We start from the raw sequence: 21545 nt of genomic DNA, 5'->3' as shown, positions 1-21545 counted from the left end.
GATGTATGATCTTTTTAATACGTTGTTGGATTCTGTGTGCTAGAATTTTGTTAAGGATTTTTGCATCTATGTTCATCAGTGATATTGGCCTGTCATTTTCTTTTTTTGTGGCATCTTTGTCTGGTTTTGGTATTAGGGTGATGGTGGCCTCATAGAATGAGTTTGGATGTTTATGTTCCTCTGCAATTGTCTGGAAGAGTTTGAGTAAGATAGGTGTTAGCTCTTCTCTAAAGTTTTGGTAGAATTCAGTTGTGAAGCCGTCTGGTCCTGGGCTTTTGTTTGTTGGAAGATTTCTGATTACAGTTTCGATTTCCATGCTTGTGATGGGTCTGTAAAGATTTTCTGTTTCTTCATGGTTCAGTTTTGGAAAGTTGTACTTTTCTAAGAATTTGTCCACTTCTTAAAAGTTGTCCGTTTTACTGGCGTATAGTTGCTGACAATAGTCTTTTATGATCGTTTGTATTTCTGTGTTGTCTGTTGTGATTTCTCCATTTTCATTTCTAATTTTGTTGATTTGATTCTTCTTCCTTTGTTTCTTGATGAGTCTGGCTAATGGTTGGTCAATTTTATTCATCTTCTCAAAAAACCAGCTTTTAGCTTTCTTGATTTTTGCTCTGGTCTCTTTTGTTTCTTTGCATTTATTTCTGCCCTAATTTTTAAGATTTCTTTCCTTCTACTAACCCTGGAGTTCTTTATTTCTTCTTTTTCTAGTTGCTTTAGGTGTAGAGTTAGGTTATTTATTTGAGTTTTTTCTTGTTTCTTGAGGTAAGCCTGTATTGTTATAAACCTTCCCCTTAGCACTGTGTCCCATAGATTTTGGGTTGTTGTGTTTTCATTTTCATTCATTTCTATGCATATTTTGATTTCTTCTGTGATTTGTTGGTTATTTAGAAGCATGTTGTTTAGCCTCCATATGTTGGAATTTTTAATAGTTATTGCCCTGTAATTGGCATCTAATCTTTGTGGTCATCTAAGCATTGTAGTCAGAAAAGGTGCTTGGAATGGTTTCAATATTTTTGAATTTACCAAGGCTTGATTTATGGCCAAGGATGTGATCTATCCTATAGAAGATTCCATGTGCACTTGAGAAAAAGGTGAAATTCATTGTTTTGGCATGAAATGTCCTATAGATATCAATTAGTTCTAACTGGTCCATTGTATCATTTAGAGTTTGTGATTCCTTGTTAATTTTCTGTTTTGTTGATCTATCCATAGGTGTGAGTGGGGTATTAAAGTCTCCCAGTATTATTGTGTTTTAGTTAATTTCCCCTTTCATACTTGTTAGCATTTGCCTTACATTTTGTGGTGTTCCTATGTTGGGTGCATATATATTTGTCATTGTTACATCGTTTTCTTTAATTGATCCCTTGATCACTATGTAGTGTCCTTCTTTATCTCTTTTCACAGCCTTTATTTTAAAGTCAATTTATCTGATATCAGTATTGCGACTCCTGCTTTCTTTTGGTCTCCGTTTGCATGGAATATTTTTTTCCAGCCCTTCACTTTCAGTCTGTATGTGTCCCTTGTTTTGAGGTGAGTCTCTTGTAGACAGCATATACAGGGGTCTTGTTTTTGTATCCATTCAGCCAGTCTGTCTTTTGGTTGGGGCATTCAACCCATTTACATTTAAGGAAATTATTGATAGGTATGGTCCTGTTGCCATTTACTTTGTTGTTTTGGGTTCGCGTTTATATACCCTTTCTGTGTTTCCTGTCTAGAGAAGATCCTTTAGCATTTGTTGAAGAGCTGGTTTGGTGGTGCTGAATTCTCTCAGCTTTTGCTTGTCTGTAAAGCTTTTGAATTCTCCTTCATCTCTGAATGAGATCCTTGCTGGGTACAGTAATCTGGGTTGTAGGTTTTTATCTTTCATCACTCTAAGTATATCCTGCCATTCCCTTCTGGCTTGGAGGGTTTCTATTGAAAAATCAGCTGTTATCCTTATGGGGATCCCCTTGTGTGTTATTTGTTGTTTTTCCCTTGCTGCTTTTAATATTTGTTCTTTGTGTTTGATCTTTGTTAATTTGATTAATATGTGTCTTGGGGTGTTTTGCCTTGGGTTTATCCTGTTTGGGACTCTCTGGTTTTCTTCAACTTGAGTGACTATTTTCCTTCCCCATTTTAGGGAAGTTTCAACTATTATCTCCTCAAGTATTTTCTCATGGCCTTTCTTTTTTGTCTTCTTCTGGGACTCCTATGATTCAAATGTTGGGGCGTTTAACATTGCCCCAGTGGTCTCTGAGGTTGTCCTCCTTTCATTTAATTCTTTTTTCTTTTTTCCTCTCTGCTTCATTTATTTCTACCATTCTATCTTCTACCTCACTTATCCTATCTTCTGCCTTATCCTAATCTCCTGTTGGTTCCCTCCAGGGTGTTTTTGATCTCATTTATTACATTATTCATTATATATTGACTCTTTTTTATTTCTTCTAGGTCCTTGTTATTCCTTTCTTGCATCTTCTCAATCCTTGTCTCCAGGCTATTTATCTGCAACTCCATTTTGTTTTCAAGATTTTGGATCATTTTTACTATGATTATTCTGAATTATTTTTCAGGTAGACTCCCTATCTCCTCCTCTTTTGTTTGATTTGGTGGGTATTTATCATGTTCCTTTACCTGCTGAGTATTTCTCTGCCTTTTCATCTTGTTTAGATTGTTGTGTTTTGGGTGGCCTTTCTGTATTCTGGCAGTTTGTGGTTCCTCTTTATTGTGGAGGTTCCTCGCTGTGGGTGGAGTTGGACAGGTGGCTTGTCAAGGTTTCTTAGTTAGGGAAGCTTCCATTGGTGTTCTGGTGGGTGGAGCTGGATTTCTTCTCTCTTGGGTGCAATAAAGTGTCCAGTAGTGAGTTTTGAGATGTCTATGGGTTTGGTGTGACTTTGGGCAGCCTGTATATTGAAGCTTAGGGCTATGTTCCTGTGTACTGGAGAATTTGCGCGATATGTCTTGCTCTGGAACTTGTTGACCCTTGGGTGGTGCTTGGTTTCAGTGTAGGTATGGAGAGTTTTGGACGAGCTCTTATCAATTAATGTTCACTGGAGTCAGGAGTTCTCTGGTGTTAAGCCTCCTGCCTCTGGCTTTCAGTCTTATTCTTACAGTATCCTCAACACTTCTCCATATATACAGCACTGATGATAAAACATCCAGCTTAATGGTGAAAAGAGTCTCCACAGTGAGAGACAGTCAGAGAGTTACACAGAGTTACATGGAAAAGAGAAGAGGGAGGAGGGAGATAGAGGTGACCAGGAGGAGAAGAGGGGGAATCAAAAGGGGAGAGAGCAATCTAGCCAGTAATCACTTCCCCATGTGCTCTCCACAGTCTGGATCCTTCAGAGATGTTCACAGAGTTCCACAGAGAAGAGAAGAGGGAGGAAGGAGATAGAGGTGATCAGGAGGAGAAAAGGGGGAATCAAAATGAGAGAGAGAGATCCAGCCAGTAATCAGTTCCATAAGTGTTCTCCACAGCCCAGAACACACACAGAGAATCATGGGGTTGCATCAGGAAGAGAAGCGGGAGGGAGGAGATAGAGGTGACCTGGGGGAGAAAAAGGAGAGTCAAAGGGGAGAGAGCAATCAAGCCAGTAATCTCACTCCCAAGTAAAAATGTGTACTGAAGGTTTGATTTTTAATGGTACAAATTTGATAACAAATACCAAAAAGCAAATATTAAAAACCTAGAGTAGAGGTTACACTCTCAAAAATACAATATTAAAAAAACAAATTAAAATCACAAAAATTATAAAGAATGTATATGAAGTTTGCTTTAAAAATAGGGTCTTTTTTGGCAAGGTAATAGGTTATAAAAATGAAAATTAAAGGAGTAACAGAGGACTTAAAAATTTAAAAAAAATTTTAATTAAAAACTATAATAGTAAAAATATATCTAGATATTTCTCTGGATTTGTTGTGGGCAGTGTGGGGGTCAGTTCATTTTCAGATAGTTCCCTGATCCAGCTTATACTTCTCAAGATCTGTAGGCCCCTTCGTATGTAGTCGGTGCTAACTGCAGGGTTTTAATCTGTTGCACCTGTCACTTCCAAGGCCCTTCTCTCTGTTTATTTTAGCTTCTTCTGTTTGCTGGCCTCTTCAGTGTCTAATTTCTGCCCTGACACAAGGGGGCGCTGGTGGTCACTTACTTAGGCTCGCTTGTTCAGTCGGGAGGGAGGAGCGCTGCAGACAAACATCCCTGGCGTGTGTGGGGAGCGCTCGCAGTGTCTCGGCCACACTGGGTTTGCCCCGCTCACGGCGTGTGTGCTTTCCCTGTCTACACTGCTCAGGCTCCAGGTTGCTCTGCCGGGAACTGTCTGAGGTGGGCCCTGGGTTCCATGCACTTCCCAGGTCTAAGCCGCTCAGGTTCAGGTTCTCGGGTGCTCCACAAAGGCGCAGACTCGGTTATGCCTGCGTTTTGTGCCCTTCCCAGGTCCGAGCAGCTCAGGCGACCAGGTTCTTGGGAGCACACTCTCCCCAGGTGGGGGCTGCGTCTTATCGCCTCCCCGTCCCAGCCGCTCGGTTTCCTGGGTGGCAGCGGGAGCAGCTGTTCTGCCCGTAGTCCGGATCCCCGATCGGGAAAGAAGACTCCTCGAGACAATGCAACTTGCAATAGGGGAATTTATTACTGACTCAAGCCAGGGCCTCCCGCCCTCACCAAGGGTGTGAGGACGAAAAGGCCCCGAGCCCCAGTTCTCTCGGGTATTTATTGGGTACAATCAGGTAGTTGGCGCAAGCGGATTGGTTACACAGTTGCAAGGCAATTTTTGTTGGCCCAATCATTGTGGGCTTTCAGCTTTCCCCTGATAGGTTCCCTTTTTCTTGCTAGGCACATGTTGATTGGCTGGCTCCAGGTGGCCTGATAATTATGTTACTCCAGGAAACCAGGCCGACTCCTAATCTAGGCTGCCTGTCATGGCGTTAGCCATGACAGCCTCACAGCAGCGACTCAGGTGTGCCGTGTGTCTCTCCTGGGGAGCTGGTCTCTGGCTGCAACCCTCCTGGCAGATGTCAACCGTCCAGAATCCCAAGAAGACTTTATCTAAATCCCAGGTTAGAAACTGGGAGCCTGCTCACAGTTTGGTAGGGGATGCTGTCTCTGGGACTGAGTTTGCCCCTCTCTGGCTCTGGCTTGCGCCCGCCTGCCTCCCTGCCTCTGGCGGGGGATGGGTCGGTCCCCAGCCTGCTAGCTCTGCCCTGGTATTCACTCAGTCTTTTGTTCTGTGAGAGGGTCCAGCAGTGCCTTAGGTTAGGGCTTTTCGCAGGATAGTTCTCTCTCTCTCTCTTTTTCCCCTCTCTCTCTGGCTATCCCACAGTCTGGGTTGCTCTCTCACGTTGCCTCCCCCAGATTGCCCTCAGGGCATTCAAGCCTGGTCCTTACTCTAAGCAATGCAGCCCTCTCCTCCCCATTTAGCCTCACTCGCTGGTGGCAGACGTGAGTGTCTGGGCTACTTCTCTGCTGGGAGTTGCCCTTAGGCACGTAATCTGCAGGGTTTGTTTGTTTGTTTGTTTGTTTGTTTATCCATCCATCCATCCATCCATCCATCCATCCATCCTCTGGTTATGTTGCCCTCTGAGATTCCAAAACTCCCCACAGACCCACTGGGGAGAGGGTTTCCTGGTGTTCGGAAACTTCTCTTTTATGACTCCCTCCCTGGGATGGGTCTCCATCCCTAACTCTTTTGTCTCTCTTTTTATCTGTTATATTTTGTCCTACCTCCTTTCGAAGACAATGGGCTGCCTTTCTGGGTGCCTGGTGTCCTCTGCTAGCGTTCAGAGATTGTTTTGAGGAATTTTCTCAGCGTTCAAATGATCTTTCAATGAATTTGTCGGGGAGAAAGTGGTCTCCCCGTCCTATTCCTCTGCCATTTTAGGACCGGCCCCAAATTACTCTGTTTAAAGTCAATTAGAATAATCTTCTGTTTGTGGTTATGCCAACAATTCAATATACAGTTAGACTTGTTTGGTTCTACTTTAGGTTTTTAGGGATTCATATTTAATTTTGTTTCATAAAACATTAACATAGTTTCAAAATTCACTCTACAGAACAAGTTGTATTCAGAGAGGTGTAACTTTCATCTCTTTCTTTTCAATCCTGTTTCTTTCTATCCCTTAGAAATAGCCATTCTATTTTGTCTTTTAGTTTATCCTTTCATGCTTTATTTTAATACAAAGGGACATATTTATATACTGATATCCACCCAATGGTTACATAATATATAGACTTCCTTCACCTTGCTTTTAACAGGGTATGGGGACATATTTCACAGCAGGATACAAAGGCATGTCTCATTCCTTTTTAAACTGAACTGCATGGATACATCATACACAACCACTGTATTCAATCAGTTTCCTGCTGTTGGACAACTGGGTTATTTCCATTCTTTTGGTATCACAAATAGTGCTACAATGGATACTCCTGTGAGTGCTTCCTTTCATATTGCTGTCTTCAAGATATATTAATAGGAACAGGATTGTTTTATCACAGAGAAAGTGCACATGTAATTTTGCTTTCTTCCACTGGGGAATTTTGTATATTGATTTTATCTAGAAGGCTTGTTAAATTCTCTCATTAATTAAAATAACTTATTAAAATAGCTTGTAACATTATAAAATTTCTATTTCTACAATAATATTGTTAGCAAATAATCATGGTTTTACTTCTCCTATTGCATATTTATATCTTTTCTTTTTTGCTCCTCCTAGCATATCCATTAAAATGTTGAATGGAAGTGTTGAAAGCCAATTACTTTTGTTCTTAATTTTAAAACAAGTGCTTTCAATATTGTACCACTAGTTATGATGTTTATTACAAAATTTTTAAATGCTCAACATTAGATTATGGAACTTCCCTTCTCATTATAGTTTGCTGAGAGATTTTACCATGATTAGAAATAAAATTGCATCAACTGTTTTTCTGTACTATCAAGATAATCATGTAGCTTTGTGTTCCTTAATTCATGACTACGATGAATTTAATAAATCACTTTCTCAATATTTTTTAAGTTTTTGTTTATCTACTTTTATTCTCAGCTGTCCTGGGTCCTCATTGCTTTTCTCTAGTTCTGGAGAGCAGGGCCTACTCCCTAGCTTCAGTGCACAGGCTTCTTACTGAGGCGGCTTCCACTGTTGTGGAGCGTGGGCTCAGCAGTTTTGGCTCCTGACTCTAGAACACAGACTCAGTAACAGTGGTGCCCAGGCTGAGTTGCTCTGCAGCATGTGGAATCTTCCCAGATCAGTGGTCAAACCCATGTTTCCTGCATTGCAGGTGGATTCTCTACCACTGAGCCACCAGGGAAACCTCAATTTCTTAATATTAAACTAACCTTTTACTCCCAAGATTCGACCTTTCTGGCCATTATTCTTCTCATATATTGCTGAATTTCATTTATTCTGCTGAGGTGTTTTGCATTTACACTTACACATGAAATTGACCTATAGTTTTACTATCAAGTTTTATTCTTAATCAGGTTTTGGTACTAAAGTTATGCCTCACATGTGAATTGGGGACTTTTCCCCTCTTTATATTATATGGCAGTTTAAATAACTATTCCTGAATATTTGGTAAAACTGGTGGTGAAGCCAACTGGGACTGGTGTTTTCTTTGAGAGACTATCTTTAAGGTACTGATTCAATCATCTTAATCATTTTAAGACTATTTATCAAAAAAAAAAAAAAAGACTGTTCATCTTTTCTAATTCTTTTTGATAAACTGCCTTTTAAAGGAATTTACCCAATTCATTGATTTTTTAAAAAATATTAGCATAAAGGTGTTAATCACATTTTCTTATCTATTTTATGTCAGCAATAGGAATCCCCTTCTCTTTTCCCTCAGGACTTTGTTCTGTCTTTCTCTTAGTAAATCTCAACAAGTGTTTTCTGTGCATTTAATCTTTTCAAAGAGCTAATGTTTGGTTTTGTTGATCCTAAGGCAAGTTTGTTTACTTTATTGTTACCCTGTACTTTATCATTCCTTCCTTCTACTTTCTCTGGATTAATTCTGTGTTCTTGAAGTTAAGTTGAATGTTAATCTCATTATTTTAGATACTTCCTTTGTTGCTGTTAACACCTAAGCTGAAGTGAAGTGAAGTGAAGTTGCTCAGTCATGTCCGACTCTTTGCGACCCCATGGACTGTAGCCTACCAGGCTCCTCGGTCCATGGGATTTTCCAGGCAAGAGTACTGAAGTGGGTTGCCATTTCCTTCTCCGGGGGTCTTCCCGACCCAGGGATCGAACCCTGGTCTCCCACATCATAGGCAGATGCTTTACTGTCTGAGCTACCAGGGAAGCCCCTAATAGAGTACTATTTTGGCAGTCCCACAAATTTGGTATGGGGCATTTTCATAATTTATTTTTTTGTCTAAATATTCTTTATTTCCATTATAATTCTTCTTAGACCAATGAGTCATTGGAAGTCTATTTTTTATGTCTAAATGTACAATTTTCTATAGATTTTTTGTTGTTACTACTGTTATTACTGTTCTTTAGCATACTGTCTGATGTCAACCCTTCTAAATTTTGATGGAGGTAGCTTTATAACCTAGAAAAGTGGTCAGATTTTGTGAAGGCATTCTATATGTGCTTGAAAAAGATGTATTTTCAATAATTTTGAGATATAATATATTATGTATTATTTACATCAGCTTCCCTGGTGGCTCAGCCAGTAAAGAATCTGTGTGCAATATAGGAGACCTGGGTTCAATCCCTGGGCCAGGAAGATTCCCTGGAAAAGGGAATGGCTAACCATTCCAGTATTCTTGCCTAGAGAATTCCATGGACAGAGGAGCCTTTTGGGCTATAGTCAGACACGATTGAACGACTAACATTGCCACTTTTTTCTTTATCTGCAAACTTATTAGTATTTGATTTGCTTAGTATATCAATTATAGCCTGTCAATTATGATTATCTACAGAGAGAAATATTAAAATCTCCCATTGTTAAGGGGCTTCCCTTGTGGCCCAGCTGGTGAAAACTCCACCTGCAATGCAGGAGACCTGGGTTTGATCCCTTCTTCTGGGAAGATCCCCTGGAAAGGGGGAAAGGCTATCCACTCCAGTATTCTGGCCTGGAGAATTCCATGGACTGTGTAGTCCATGGGGTCACAAAGAGTCAGACACAACTGAGCGACTTTCACTTTCATCTTGTTAGGATGAATTTTTATATTTGTTCTTCCAAGTAAGTCAATGTTTGATTTAGGTATTTTGAAGCTAAATATGAATTTCCTACAAATTCATTCTTTTTTTTTTCCATTTATTTTTATTAGTTGGAGGATAAAGAAGCTATGGTACATATACACCATGGAATATTACTCAGCCATTAAAAAAATTCATTTGAATCAGTTCTAATGAGATGGATGAAACTGGAGCCCATTATACAGAGTGAAGTAAGCCAGAAAGATGCAAATTCATTCTTAAGCATCGAAACTTTCATCATCTTTAACACTAATAAATCTGTAGCAAAACTTATTTTTTTAAAGTCTACTTGTCAGCTTTTGGAGGGTTAATGTTTACCTGGTTCATGCTTTTTCAGTCACAGACTATGAAACATTTAAATCCTTGTGTTTTAGGTATACCTCTTATAATCAGTATTTGCATAAAGTTCTTTTAACTCAGTCTCATACTCTCTGCTTCTCACTGTGGAGTTTAATCATTTTTCATTTATTATAGTTACTGATATACTAGACTTGGAGTCATTACTATAATATTTTATGTGCTTTTATTAGTCTGCTTTTTCCTGTTTATATTTTCCTCCATTTTTTAAAAAAATTTTTGCCTTCTTTTGGAATGATGACGGATTTTCTACCCCCTCATTCCTTTTTTTTTCCCCCCTGTCTACTTAATTTGGAAATTGTATTTTTTAAATAGAAGTCCACTGCATGAATGTATCATAGTTTATTCAACCAGTCAACACTGATGGTGACTTCAACCAGTCACCCGCTGACGGGTTGTTTTTAGTCTTTTGCTTTTATACATAGTACTGCAATAAATAGCATTTTACCATTTCTGTTTTTTTTTTTTTTTTAGAATGGTTTCTTGTCTTATGATAGCTGCCCTAGATCTTCAAATACATGTGCATAACTTATGAAGACTAAAATTAAACACCATCTTTAACCTCCTCTTGAATAATACAAGGATTCTAAAAAACTTTAGTAACAACCAACATTCTTCCAAATTACATTTCATCTTGTTCAGAACTTTAATACACCACTGTTTTTGACCTATAAATCAAGTCTTATTAATATTATTTTGTATTATAAACATACATTAGATTTACCTACATATTCATCATTTTCTTTACCATTTTTCCTTGTATAACAGGCCTCCCATTTGCTTCCATTCCATTTTAGAATTCATGAGTTTCCTTGAATTGAAAATTGGTGTCCTTCCACAATACTGGAAAATTTTTCATCCACAGTTTTTAAAAATATGGCCTAATTGCCTGTCTCTCATGGGCTGACTCTCTGTTAAGACATGTTACACCCTATTCGTTTAGCCTTCCTATTTCCATCTCCTCTTCCAAAGTTTGCTTCCTTTTCCTCACTAAGCTGCATTCTGGAAAGTGTCTTTGATCTATTTTCAAGTTCACTAAATTTCTCTTTAGCCATATCTAATTTGCTGGTTAATCCTTTCATTTCATTTATTGCTTTTTAATTTTGAGTGTTCTTTTAAAAAACAAACAAACAAAAAAACCTTCATAGTCATTTTGTGTGATCTGTTGTTGTTAACTTGTATTTTCAAGTTTTCTTTGAGTATTTTTTTTTCTTCTGTTTCTTTTTGCAGCTGGTCTTCACACATATCACCTTATTTCTTGTAGATTTTGTGATTTTTGCTATGAGCAGCTTATTTCCTTGAACCATTAAGTCTGGAAATTCTTTGAGTGCTTGGCTGATGTTAATCCCATCAAAGAGGATTTACATTTAGTTTTCACAGTAGGCTGAGGGTCCTACCAACCTGGGACCACCTTAAATAAAATTATCTACTTATAATTTTTAATGACTACAGAGCTTATTTGAATTTAGTAAGAAAACTTGTATAATATCTTAAAGTTATGTATTTCCAAGGGAGTGTCTTTCATTTTCCAGCTCTGTCTGGACAAGTAAGTTTCCTTGCTTTGCCTTTTAGGATTTATTTATTAGGATTTATTTCTGGTTCACCCTAAAGGTTATAATCACAAGCCTTTGGGGCCCCAATCTTATGCAGATTTCTCTCCAGGTGTGGTCACCAGGATTTTCATCTGGCCTCACATCTATGTGCTCATCAATGAAGAAGCTCAATCGTTTTCAACAGAAAACTTCAAAATGAAATCTAGCTTTGTTTTGAGTCTCTGTGGATTTCTTCTTTTCGTTCTGTCAGGCGAGTGTGTGCTCCTCGGTTTTTGTCTCGTCACAACAGAGATTTGGAGTGACGGACATTAAAGCCCCCTCGGCGTGTCACAGCTCTCAGGCCTCGCACAGACCATGTTACAGCTATGAGACAAACCAGTGTTATGGCTCAGTGTCACAGCTCTATTTTATTTAGGAGATAGCAGGAAAATCCATCTTCGAGGCGTGAGGGCACATCCATCCAAAGACGTGAAGAGAAGAGCACCCCAGCGCGTGGGAGAGGAAGAGAGAGAGCGCAAGCCCTTTGGCCCCTTTTAAAATATGTTTTTTCTTCCCCCTGGGCCTGCCCTATGTAAATTGGGCTTAGGCAGGAGCGCTGTTCTACCTGAAGTCCTCACTCCGGTCCTCAGACCTTCCTTTGACCTTCCTCTGTTCTATTTTCACAGGCTTTTCCCTTCCTCGTCTTTTAGCCACTGCCATTTTGGACTCCTTTTCCCTATTCTAACTACCTAACAGTTCCATCCATCAATGCATTTAAAAGGAAAAATGTAATACTTATTCAGCAATGTAGTCATTTCAATCAGAGGGGTTGGACAAGGTGCCCAAACTGCCTGATTGCCAGAAACATGTTTGTTTTTGGTTTTGACAGAAACTCTTTGATGACTCTAGGGCTAAAGACAAATAACCCTAGGGTGACCCATAGAAAACTACTCACCGTCCACCTCTCCTCCGTGACAGGTCCCTTAGATGAAAGTCAGAACAATGAATTACCAATTTATAATAAATTACTAATGGTGGCATTCCTGTATGTTACCGGGCACCAATGAAGGGTACGTTTTTCTAAGTGCTTCTCTTGAGGAAAGAGTGGATTGCTTTTGCATGAAGGTTAAGGAAATCTAATAAAACTCCTCCACCTCTAAGATGAAGTTTTCAGGACCATTTCAAAATGTCTGAAAGAGAATGATATCCAGGTTTGTAATGAGTCTTTAAAGCAATAGCTTAGCTGCCAAAAATAGCTCAGAGCATTTTGAATCCTAGTTACTGTCTCTCCTGAGACTCTGTGTTGTAGCTGTTTGCAACTTGAAGACCATGATTTATTCATTCCCCCAATATTGTGAGAACTCAAATGGACTGAGCTCATATGAAATGCAGATGTCACTGCACTTTAATTACACTTGCCCCCGTGGTTTCTATTGGGAAGCACAAGCCCCCAGATGGAGATTAGAAAGATCTGGGTGGCAGCAACAATGAAATGCTGTGACCTAAGATTGAAGTGAGTTTTAAAACACACACAAAGAAAAGGGGGAAACAGGATCAGAACAAACTTGGCTGACATCCATTTTTTTTTTTTTCTCCCCTTGAAGAATCTTGCTTCAGACCCCATGGGGGATGTTCCTCATAACTGCAGGTGGAGGAAGGAAGGATTGTGTTAATTATTCCACAGACAATGTGTCCTTCAAGAAACTAGAAGAAGCTGGTGAGTATTTCTAAAGACTTCTTAGAGGCACAAAGCTAGCTCCAATTCATGGATAATGTCATTTGCTCTAGAGACAAGCCTGCATCTCTGTTTTGAGGAAACATGGCTTATTTAAATGAGACACCCAAAATGAGATTGCATCCAACTCACCCTTGATACTAACATCCACCTACAGACTACAGCTCACATTGCATGATTGTCTAGAGATCATTTCTGAGCCACACACACACAAGAAAACCAACAAATGCCCAAAACAAAATCCACACAAACTATTCAAAATAACTTGAGGAGGCCACTACAGCACCACTTTACCCTGAGACCTTCCAGACCATAGTGGTTCAAATTTTGTGACACCTTGAACTAATTTTTTCTCATCAGTTTGCTCCTCTACATAATGGTACCTAAACATCACATGAGGTCTTGCAGCTGAACTTATGCAAAGATAAAGCCTGTACAAATACTGGTTGAGATAAAGCATGTATATTTATAAAATGATGGCTAAGTGAATTTTAGAAATGGAATGGAGAATGCAGAACAGCAAGAATTCCATGCCCAGAATGAATAGACCCAAAGTGTACTCCTTTTTCACTCTTGATCCCACTGATAGCTCCTTTTCAAGTTACAATGTCCACACATCATCATGATAAAGAGTGGGAGGATAACAGCTTGAATCTCTCTGCTCTGTTGGAGTAAGGGATACTGGGATGGGCTGTGGCTTTTAAGGGAGGCACAGGCCCTCAAACCAGAAACTCACATTTATCAGACAGCCCTCTTCTTTACAGATTCCTTTATTCAGATGTTCGTGTTTTGGAAGAGTATTTGTTAACAGTGATGATGATGGGGAGAGGTTGCCCCTGGAGGAAACCTGACTAACTTTGCCCCCAAATCCCAAACTAGTCTGTTAAAGCACTGTGCCCCCTTCTCAGAGTCAGGGCACCCTATCCTATGAATTCAGCACCTGGTCATTGGTAAGAGGACTGTGGTGGTTGCCTTTCCCAGAGCCAGTTATGGGCTGGCCTGTAACCTAATAGGTCAGGTGTCTCAGACAATTCAATGCATCTGGGTGATGGGAATTAGCTGAACCAATAATACCTTCTTTCAGGGCTTCCAAACATGAGACAGAGAGTAGAAGAGCCCATTTACAAGCAGCAGCAGGAGCAGTAGAAACAGTGATGCAGAGGAGGTGAGTCACAACTTCCTCTGTGAGGAAAAAGGAACCGTGGAGGCCTGGGGTGTCCCCAGGGCCACTAGTCAGCTGCGAAAGCCACTGCTGATCTGCAATGGTGCCTCAATCTTGAACATTTGAAATTACTCCTACTCCACTGTTATTTTTAGCAGAGTTGTTTCTTCAAGAAAATTGCTCCCTGATCTTGTCTCTCCCTTGCTCTCAGACTATGTGCATGTTTTAACACAGCTGGTCATGATAGTCTACTTTTCCTAATCACGTTGTTACTTTACTGTGAAAAGTGGAAAATTTGAGTATGTAAGTTGTATGGTCTTATAATGTAAACTACTGAGACTTGCAATGTAACAGTTTATTAATCCTTGAAGATATTTTTATTTGGTATCTTTTTATGGAATTCTTGTCTGCAAATCTTAAGCTGAAAAGTCACTAGAACTCTGTTTAGAAATGAATTAAAAATCACATGGCTTTTATTGTTTTTTGGTATGTGCACTAAGAATTGCTGTCAAATTGTCCATAAAGTCTGTATACTGATCCTCAAAACAACTGATAAAATCTTGATTGTGAAAGGAAAAAAAAAGGAGGGGGGATCTGAACAGGTACCTCATGAAAGAAGACATACAGATGGCAAATAAACTCGTGAAATGATTCTCAACACCATTTGTTACTAGGGTACTGCAAATTAAAAAATGATAAGATACTACTTCACACCTATTACAAGGACTAAAAATCTAGAAAATTGACAACACTGGCAAGGTTGCAGAGAAACTTTCATCCATTGCTGATGGGAAAACAAAATGGTACAACCTTTAGGTGACAGCTTCGTAGTTTCCTATAAAACTAAACATAATTTTACCATATAATTTAGCAATCTCACTCCCAACTGAGCTGAAATTTTATGTCACACAAAAACCTGTACCTGAATGTTTATAGCATCTTTATCCATAATTGTTAAAAACTAGAAGCAACCAAGATGTCTTTCAAGACAAATGTATGAATAAACTGTTACACCCTAAAATGGAATATTACTCAGAGATAAAAAGAAATGAGTTATTAAGCCATGAAAAGACAGAGGAGACAAATTCATATCACTAACTGAAAGAAGTCAATCTGAAAAGCCTAGGTACTGCATGATTCTAACAATAGGACATCTGGAAAAGGCAAAGCTGTGGAGACAGTAAAAAGATCAGTGGTTGTCAGGGGTATAGGGTAGTAATTATAGCAAATGCCCCACACTAAAGTTGGAGATTAATACTAGGGGCAACTGTGGGGTTCTCTTTCATATACTGTAGGCAATTTAGTGAATGTCAATGCGAATGACTGTTGGTCGCAGACATGAGAAGGACTTTTTCCCCAATGGGAGTATAATTGATTTCCTTTTCACCACAAAAGAAGCCAAATTTGCATCTATGAAACAAATTCATGTTAATACTCTATATGTTGCCTCTATGTATATCTGCTCTTGGACTTTTTCTTTTAATCAGCTGAAACCAATTTATGTTTCTCAGGTAGTAAGCAAAATTAGTTCTCTGATATTTGTTCATTTTATATTAATATGAAGTCATGATTTAATATTTTTAAATGAACCCATTAACAATTCTATAATAATTTGATATACAAACAATTGGCTTAATATAACTAAAACATAAAGTTTGCTCATGAAAGCCTTTGTATGTTAAGCTGCAGGGCTTGGATGTCATTACGTATGTGATAAAAAAAATTATTAAGAAGTTGGAATCCAGGCAGTGGCAGGGCACACTCTGTGTCACCTTCATGGAGATGAGCCTGATGGGACCAGACTGGAAGCAGGACAGCCGGGTAAAAAGCCACCATCAGAGTTCAAGTGAGAGATGACAGGGGCTAAATTCGAGCTGTTGGAGGATTGTTTAGCAGGATTTGATAACTGATAGGGAAACAGAGTCAGACTTTATTTTTTTGGGCTCCAAAATCACTGTAGATGGTGATTACAGTCATGAAATTAAAAGACACTTACTCCTTGGAAGGAAAGTTATGACCAACCTAGACAGCATATTAAAAAGCAGAGACATTACTTTGCCAACAAAGGCCCATCTAGTCAAGGCTATGGTTTTACCAGTGGTCATGTATGGATGTGAGAGTTGGACTGTGAAGAAAGCTGAGTGCCAAAGAATTGATGCTTTTGAACGGTGGTGTTGGAGAAGATTCTTGAGACTCCCTTGGACTGCAAGGAGATCCAACCCGTCCATCCTAAAGGAGACCAGTCCTGGGTGTTCATTGGGAGGCCTGATGTTGAAGCTGAAACTCCAATATTTTGGCCACCTCATGCAAAGAGTTGACTCATTGGAAAAGACCCTGATGCTGGGAAGGATTGGGGGCAGGAGGAGAAGGGGACAACAGAGGATGAGATGGCTGGATGGCATCACTGACTCGATGGACATGAGTTTGGGTAAACTCCGGGAGTTGGTGATGGACAGGGAGGCCTGGCGTGCTGCGATTCATGGGGTCGCAAAGAGTCGGACACAACTGAGGGACTGAACTGAACTGAACTGAGTGGGCTTCCCTGATAGCTCAGACAGTAAAGAATCCATCTACAATGCAGGAGACCTGAGTTCAATCCGTGGGTTGGGGAGTTCCCCTGGAGGAGGGCATGGCAACCCACTTCAGTATTCTTGCCTGGAGAATCCCCATGGACAGAGGAGCCTAGTGGGCTACAGTCCATGGGGTCATAAAGAGTCAGACCAGACTGAGACACTAATACAACCACAACCAGGATGTGCAGAGCGAGGAAGAGAGGAAACGTCTAATGAGCACCAAATTCCTGAGTTCTGTAAGCAGGTGGAGTTCACATCAGAAATGTAGCAGGAGCAGTGTCTTAGGGCAAGGCAGCTGATGAGTCCCATTTCACACAGGCCTCAGGTGAGGTGGTTTGGGACCCCCAGGTGGAGAGGTCCAGAAGGCAGCTATGGACAATGGTCTGAAGCTCGAGGGAGAGGTCAGAGCTGGATCACACAAAACCAAGTGAGTGGGTACAACAGCCCAGGGAGAATGAGGTCAGAGCTGGGATCATACGAGACCAAGTGAGTGGGTACAACAACCCAGTGAGAATGAGGTCAGAGCTGGAATCATACGAGACCAAGTGAACGGGTACAACAGCCCAGGGAGAATGAAGATGCTGGGCCAAGCCACCTCCCGTCAAACACTAATGTTTAAGAAGCAGGTAGAGAAAAGCTAGCTATGAAGGAAACCAAGAAGGGACAGTCAGAAAAGTAAGTAGGAGGAGGCAAGTAGGAGGGGATTTCGATAAGAATGGAGGGATCAGGAATGTCTAATGCTGCAGATAAATGGAACAATTCAAAGAGTAAACACATGCAGGCACTCCCACTGCTTTGGACAATATAGGGGCCACCGAGGGACCAGTTCTGTGAATAAGAGGTGAGGATTTGTAGGGTCAAATTTGCAGGTCTTTGGAGGAAGCTTTAATTTGAGAACAAGAAACCAGTGAAAATGTGACTGAAGGTGCAGCCAGAGGAGAATTTATGGGTGGAGAGCCCACTGGAAGTAGGCAAAAGAGAATCCAGGACTCAAGAAAAAGAAAGGTCTTAGGACACACGTGCTCTGACCTGCAAGAGAGGATGGGCAGAGATGAACCCAGTCTGTCCATCAGGAAGTGGGGCAAAGAGGAAAGTTAGATGCAATCGCCTCAACCTTCTGGATGAAGTCAAGGGCAGGATGGGGCAGAGTGTGAATGTGTAAGGTAGAGCTCCTCAGGGAGCTTAAGGAGAGGGACAGTTGGAGCTGTCACAGAAGGGCGCAGAGGAGGATGGATTGAGCATCAGTAAAGGGCTTGCTGAGTATTCGCTGTGCAGTGGATGCAGAGCCTGACTGCAAAGCAGAGGGACACAGAGGACTCACAAGGACTCACTGTCCAGGGCTGATGCTTACTTGAGCAGGGGCAGCTGGAAATTGTCAGGGCCAAAAAGAACTGGAATTTAGAGGGAGGCTGGAAAGGAAAGGTAAACTGTGGGGGCTCTGGAGTGAAGACTAGAGGCATCTGCCCTCTGTGATAAGTACTTCAGAGGACAAGCCTCCCTCAGTGTGAGTTTGTTTTATGAAAGAGTAGAAAGAACACTCGGAGAAGGCAGTGGCAGCCCACTCCATACTCTTGCCTGGAAAATCCCATGGACAGAGGAGCCTGGTAGGCTGCAGTCCATGGGGTCGCTAAGAGTCAGGCACGACTAAGCAACTTCACTTTCCCTTTTCACTTTCATGCATTGGCGATGGAAATGGCAACCCACTCCTGTTGGAATCCTGGTGGGCTGCTGTCCATGGGGTCACATAGAGTCGGACACGGCTGCAGAGACTTTGCAGCAGCAGCAGCAGCAGAAAGAGCACTAGAGGCGCTCAGGCGGGAGGGGCCTCCAGTGTAACTTTGGGAAGATCCCTTAAACTCTATCTCAGCTGTGTCCTCTGTCTCACGAGGGCACTGGACTAGACAGCGCCCACCCAAGGTTTCTCTGTGCTAGTTGTTCAGTCATGTTCAACTCTTTGCCACCCTGTGGACTGTAGCCTGCCAGGGTCCTCTGTCCATGGGGATTCTCCATGCAAGAATACTGGAGTGGCTTGCCATGCCCTCCTCCAGGGGATCTTCCTAACTCAGGGACTGAACCCAGGTCTCCCACATTGCAGGCAGATTTTTTACTGGCTGAGACACCAAGGAAGCCCAAGAATACTGGAGTGGATAGCTGATCCCTTCTTCAGGGGATCTTCCCAACTAGCAAATAGCAAGTAGCCTGGTATTTGTGTTCCACTGGGTATTTAGTGGTGAGTTTTCAGTATCTCAGGTCCTCTCTATGTTCTTTCTTACTGGAAAACTACCAGACTTCTGCCCAGTCCTTGGTCTTCCCAACAAGTCTTATCTCCAGGCACCCTTCTATCCAGTGCTGTCTCTAGCTTGGCTTCGATAACCAAGCAGTTGTTCATTCCATGGTTTCCACTTGTGTTTCCCAAACCAGATCGCCTGCGTTGCCAGGGGAGGGGAGCAGAGCTTCCCCACGCAACGGCTGCACCTTTGCAGTGGTTGACTTGGGTCAGTCAGTTAGATGCTCTCTCACAGGGTGATCAACTTTGTTTTGATCACACAACATAATAACTCCCATCAATCTCATCTGTTTTTCTTCCCCTTAAACATTTTCTTAAATTTAAAAAGTTGTGGTTAAATATATAAAACATGAAATTTACCATTTAAGTGTACATTTCAGTGACGTGAAGTGCAGTCACGCTGTTTTGCAGCCATCACCACCATCCATCCACAGAACCTTTTCATCTCGCCAAACTGAAGCTCTGCCCCCATTAAACACTCCTTTTTCCTCCTGCCTCCAGGCCCTGACCATTCTACTTTCTGTCTCTGCAACTTTGTACCTCACATAGGTAGAATCACACAGCATTTATTCTTTTGTGACTGGCTTGTTTCACTTAGCTTCACACCTTCAAGCTTCATCCACGTTGTCTCATGGGTCACAATTCCTTCATTCTTAAGGCTGAATAATATTCCATTGTGTGCATGCATCACATTTTGTTTATCTATTCATCTGTTGATGGACATTTGGGTAGCATCTGCCTTTTGGCTATTGTGAATAATGCTACCATGATCCTTAAGCCTGCTTTGCTTAAATTGAAAATGTAGGATAAAGGAAAGAGAAATACAGGAGTATATGTGGGTGTCAGGTGGACAGGAGCTGCTTACATCTTTGTGTAGCGGGAGGGCTTCTCAAGTCAGACCACATCAATGATTGGCTTGGAAAAGCTGACTGCTTGGCTGAGGGACCATTTGCTGTATCCCCTCAGCCTTCTGGATTCTGAGAGGGTAGGTGGAAGGGCAGCCTGGCTGGCACTCATCCTGCATCTGTAGGAATTTGCTTCTCTCTGCATTTGTAGAGGTTGTGCAGAAATAGCATAAGCAGAAATAAGCCCTGTGCTTTCTGGCACATCCTTTTCTGCCCACGGAAATGTTGTGTCCATGAAGGGGGCTTTGTGTATTGTGAGTGCTTAGAAAATTTGTGAAGTGATTGACTGAACAACCAATATATTCTCTGACCAGGGAAACTGACCCATGCAGAGGAGTCAATGCGTGAATATACAAGGTTGATTCTTAGTTGACAGCCAGGAGGAGAAAAGGAAATACCTGATAGACAATTCAGCACTCAGGTGATCCCTCCCCCAATTATTGACACTTATTATTGCTATCAGCATTCTCTTTAATGCCTTTTTGAAAATAAGATGTTATATGTATTTTCATTCCAAGTGTCTGAAGGGCTCATAAGATGGCTTCTGTGAGAAGTGGTACTGAGGTGTCTTGTAATAAGCGTCTCCCTGCAAGAATGGAAAAAAAAGAAAGAAAGAACCAGCACTTACTGGGTGCTGTGTCTAGCATAGTGGGTGAGAAAGACCTGAAATGGGGGCAAGGCGTAATGAAAAGACAGACACATATAATTTGGCAAGCGGGGAATCAGGGGGCCCTCCTGCTCTCCACGGCAGGAAGACAAAATGACTCCTTTCAGCCTGCACTTTTGTTGGCAGAAGTCACATGAGATCGTTAGGGAATATTGGTGAATTTGATCAGCGCACCATAAAAGGGAGTAAAGTGAAGGCTCTGCTGTTGATCAGGAACATCTTGTTTTGTTTCCATGCAGATGGACGCAGGGGCAGGCAGTGAAGCAGAGCAGAGAGCTTGTCCTGCCCCCAAGAATGTCCCTTTGGCATGCTTACAAGGAGAATCACAAGGGCACAGTTTGCCACACCCTCAAATCATGGGGCGGGTTCTGGTCTCTGCTCTGCCAGGCTGCAACAACTGGGGTTCTGCAAGGTGAGAGGTGCTGGTTTGGTTCACGGTGTTAACTTTTGTCACTGGGTACAATTCTGGGGGGTGAGTGTGAGCTACCCTTGAGGAAAACTGAGAACTGAAAGATCTTTGAGAGACTGTGGAGCTGGGCTTTGCTCCCAAGGTCAGCTCAGAGTAGGTGTGGGGAAAAAAAGCCAGCTGGGGTGACTGTGGGGGTGTGGAGCTTGCTTGATTCACTTGGCATATTCCATAGCCTGGCCCGGGTGGCTGATGGATGGATTGCAGAGCACATGCCTCTCCCTCCTCCTGGTAAGCGGGTGTGGAGCCTGTGGTTGGAAAGCCCTGGTAATGGGCAGTCAGAGGCTGTGGTGCCATAGGGCCCATGGGCAGCACCAGACTCCAAAGTTAGTTAATGAATGTCATGAATTTGCATATGAACAAGGCCAAGGTCCTCACCATCTAGGTCAAAGGGATGTATTGGGACCAAAAACATTTCTAAAGCCCCAATCCTTTCTGTTGTCAGGTGGTGGAGTAGTATCACGAAAGATGGAGAAATGCCCTTCCCCCTGATTGTTCAGAGAGTTTATCTCATTCTGAGGCTTAGGCATCTTATGATTCACAAATCCCTCCCATGAGTACCAAATTTATTCCATGTAGTTTCAGATTTTTCTTGACTTCTAGGAATCAATCATATTAAATAGATCTGCCCCAATCCCATATTGATGGCTAAGAAATGGTAATAATTTCAGCCAATATTTACTATCC

The 21545-nt window shown here is 41.5% G+C and overlaps 1 long non-coding RNA gene across 1 annotated transcript in view; it reads left to right on the top strand.

Moving 5' to 3' along the window:
• LOC122446692 overlaps nt 1–14441 on the top strand; it is a 28964-nt gene extending 14523 nt beyond the window's left edge. The window contains exons 2-3 of the long non-coding RNA XR_006270977.1: nt 12668–12780; nt 13883–14441. This is a non-coding gene — a long non-coding RNA (uncharacterized LOC122446692). The remainder of the gene's footprint in view (nt 1–12667; nt 12781–13882) is intronic.
• The last annotated feature ends 7104 nt before the right edge of the window (nt 14442–21545 follow it).

Source organism: Cervus canadensis, chromosome 8, assembly GCF_019320065.1.
Source record: "Cervus canadensis isolate Bull #8, Minnesota chromosome 8, ASM1932006v1, whole genome shotgun sequence".
Lineage (NCBI taxonomy): Eukaryota > Metazoa > Chordata > Mammalia > Artiodactyla > Cervidae > Cervus > Cervus canadensis.
The sequence above is the reverse complement of the archived record's forward strand: the minus strand, read 5'-3'. Positions and strand labels throughout refer to the sequence as shown.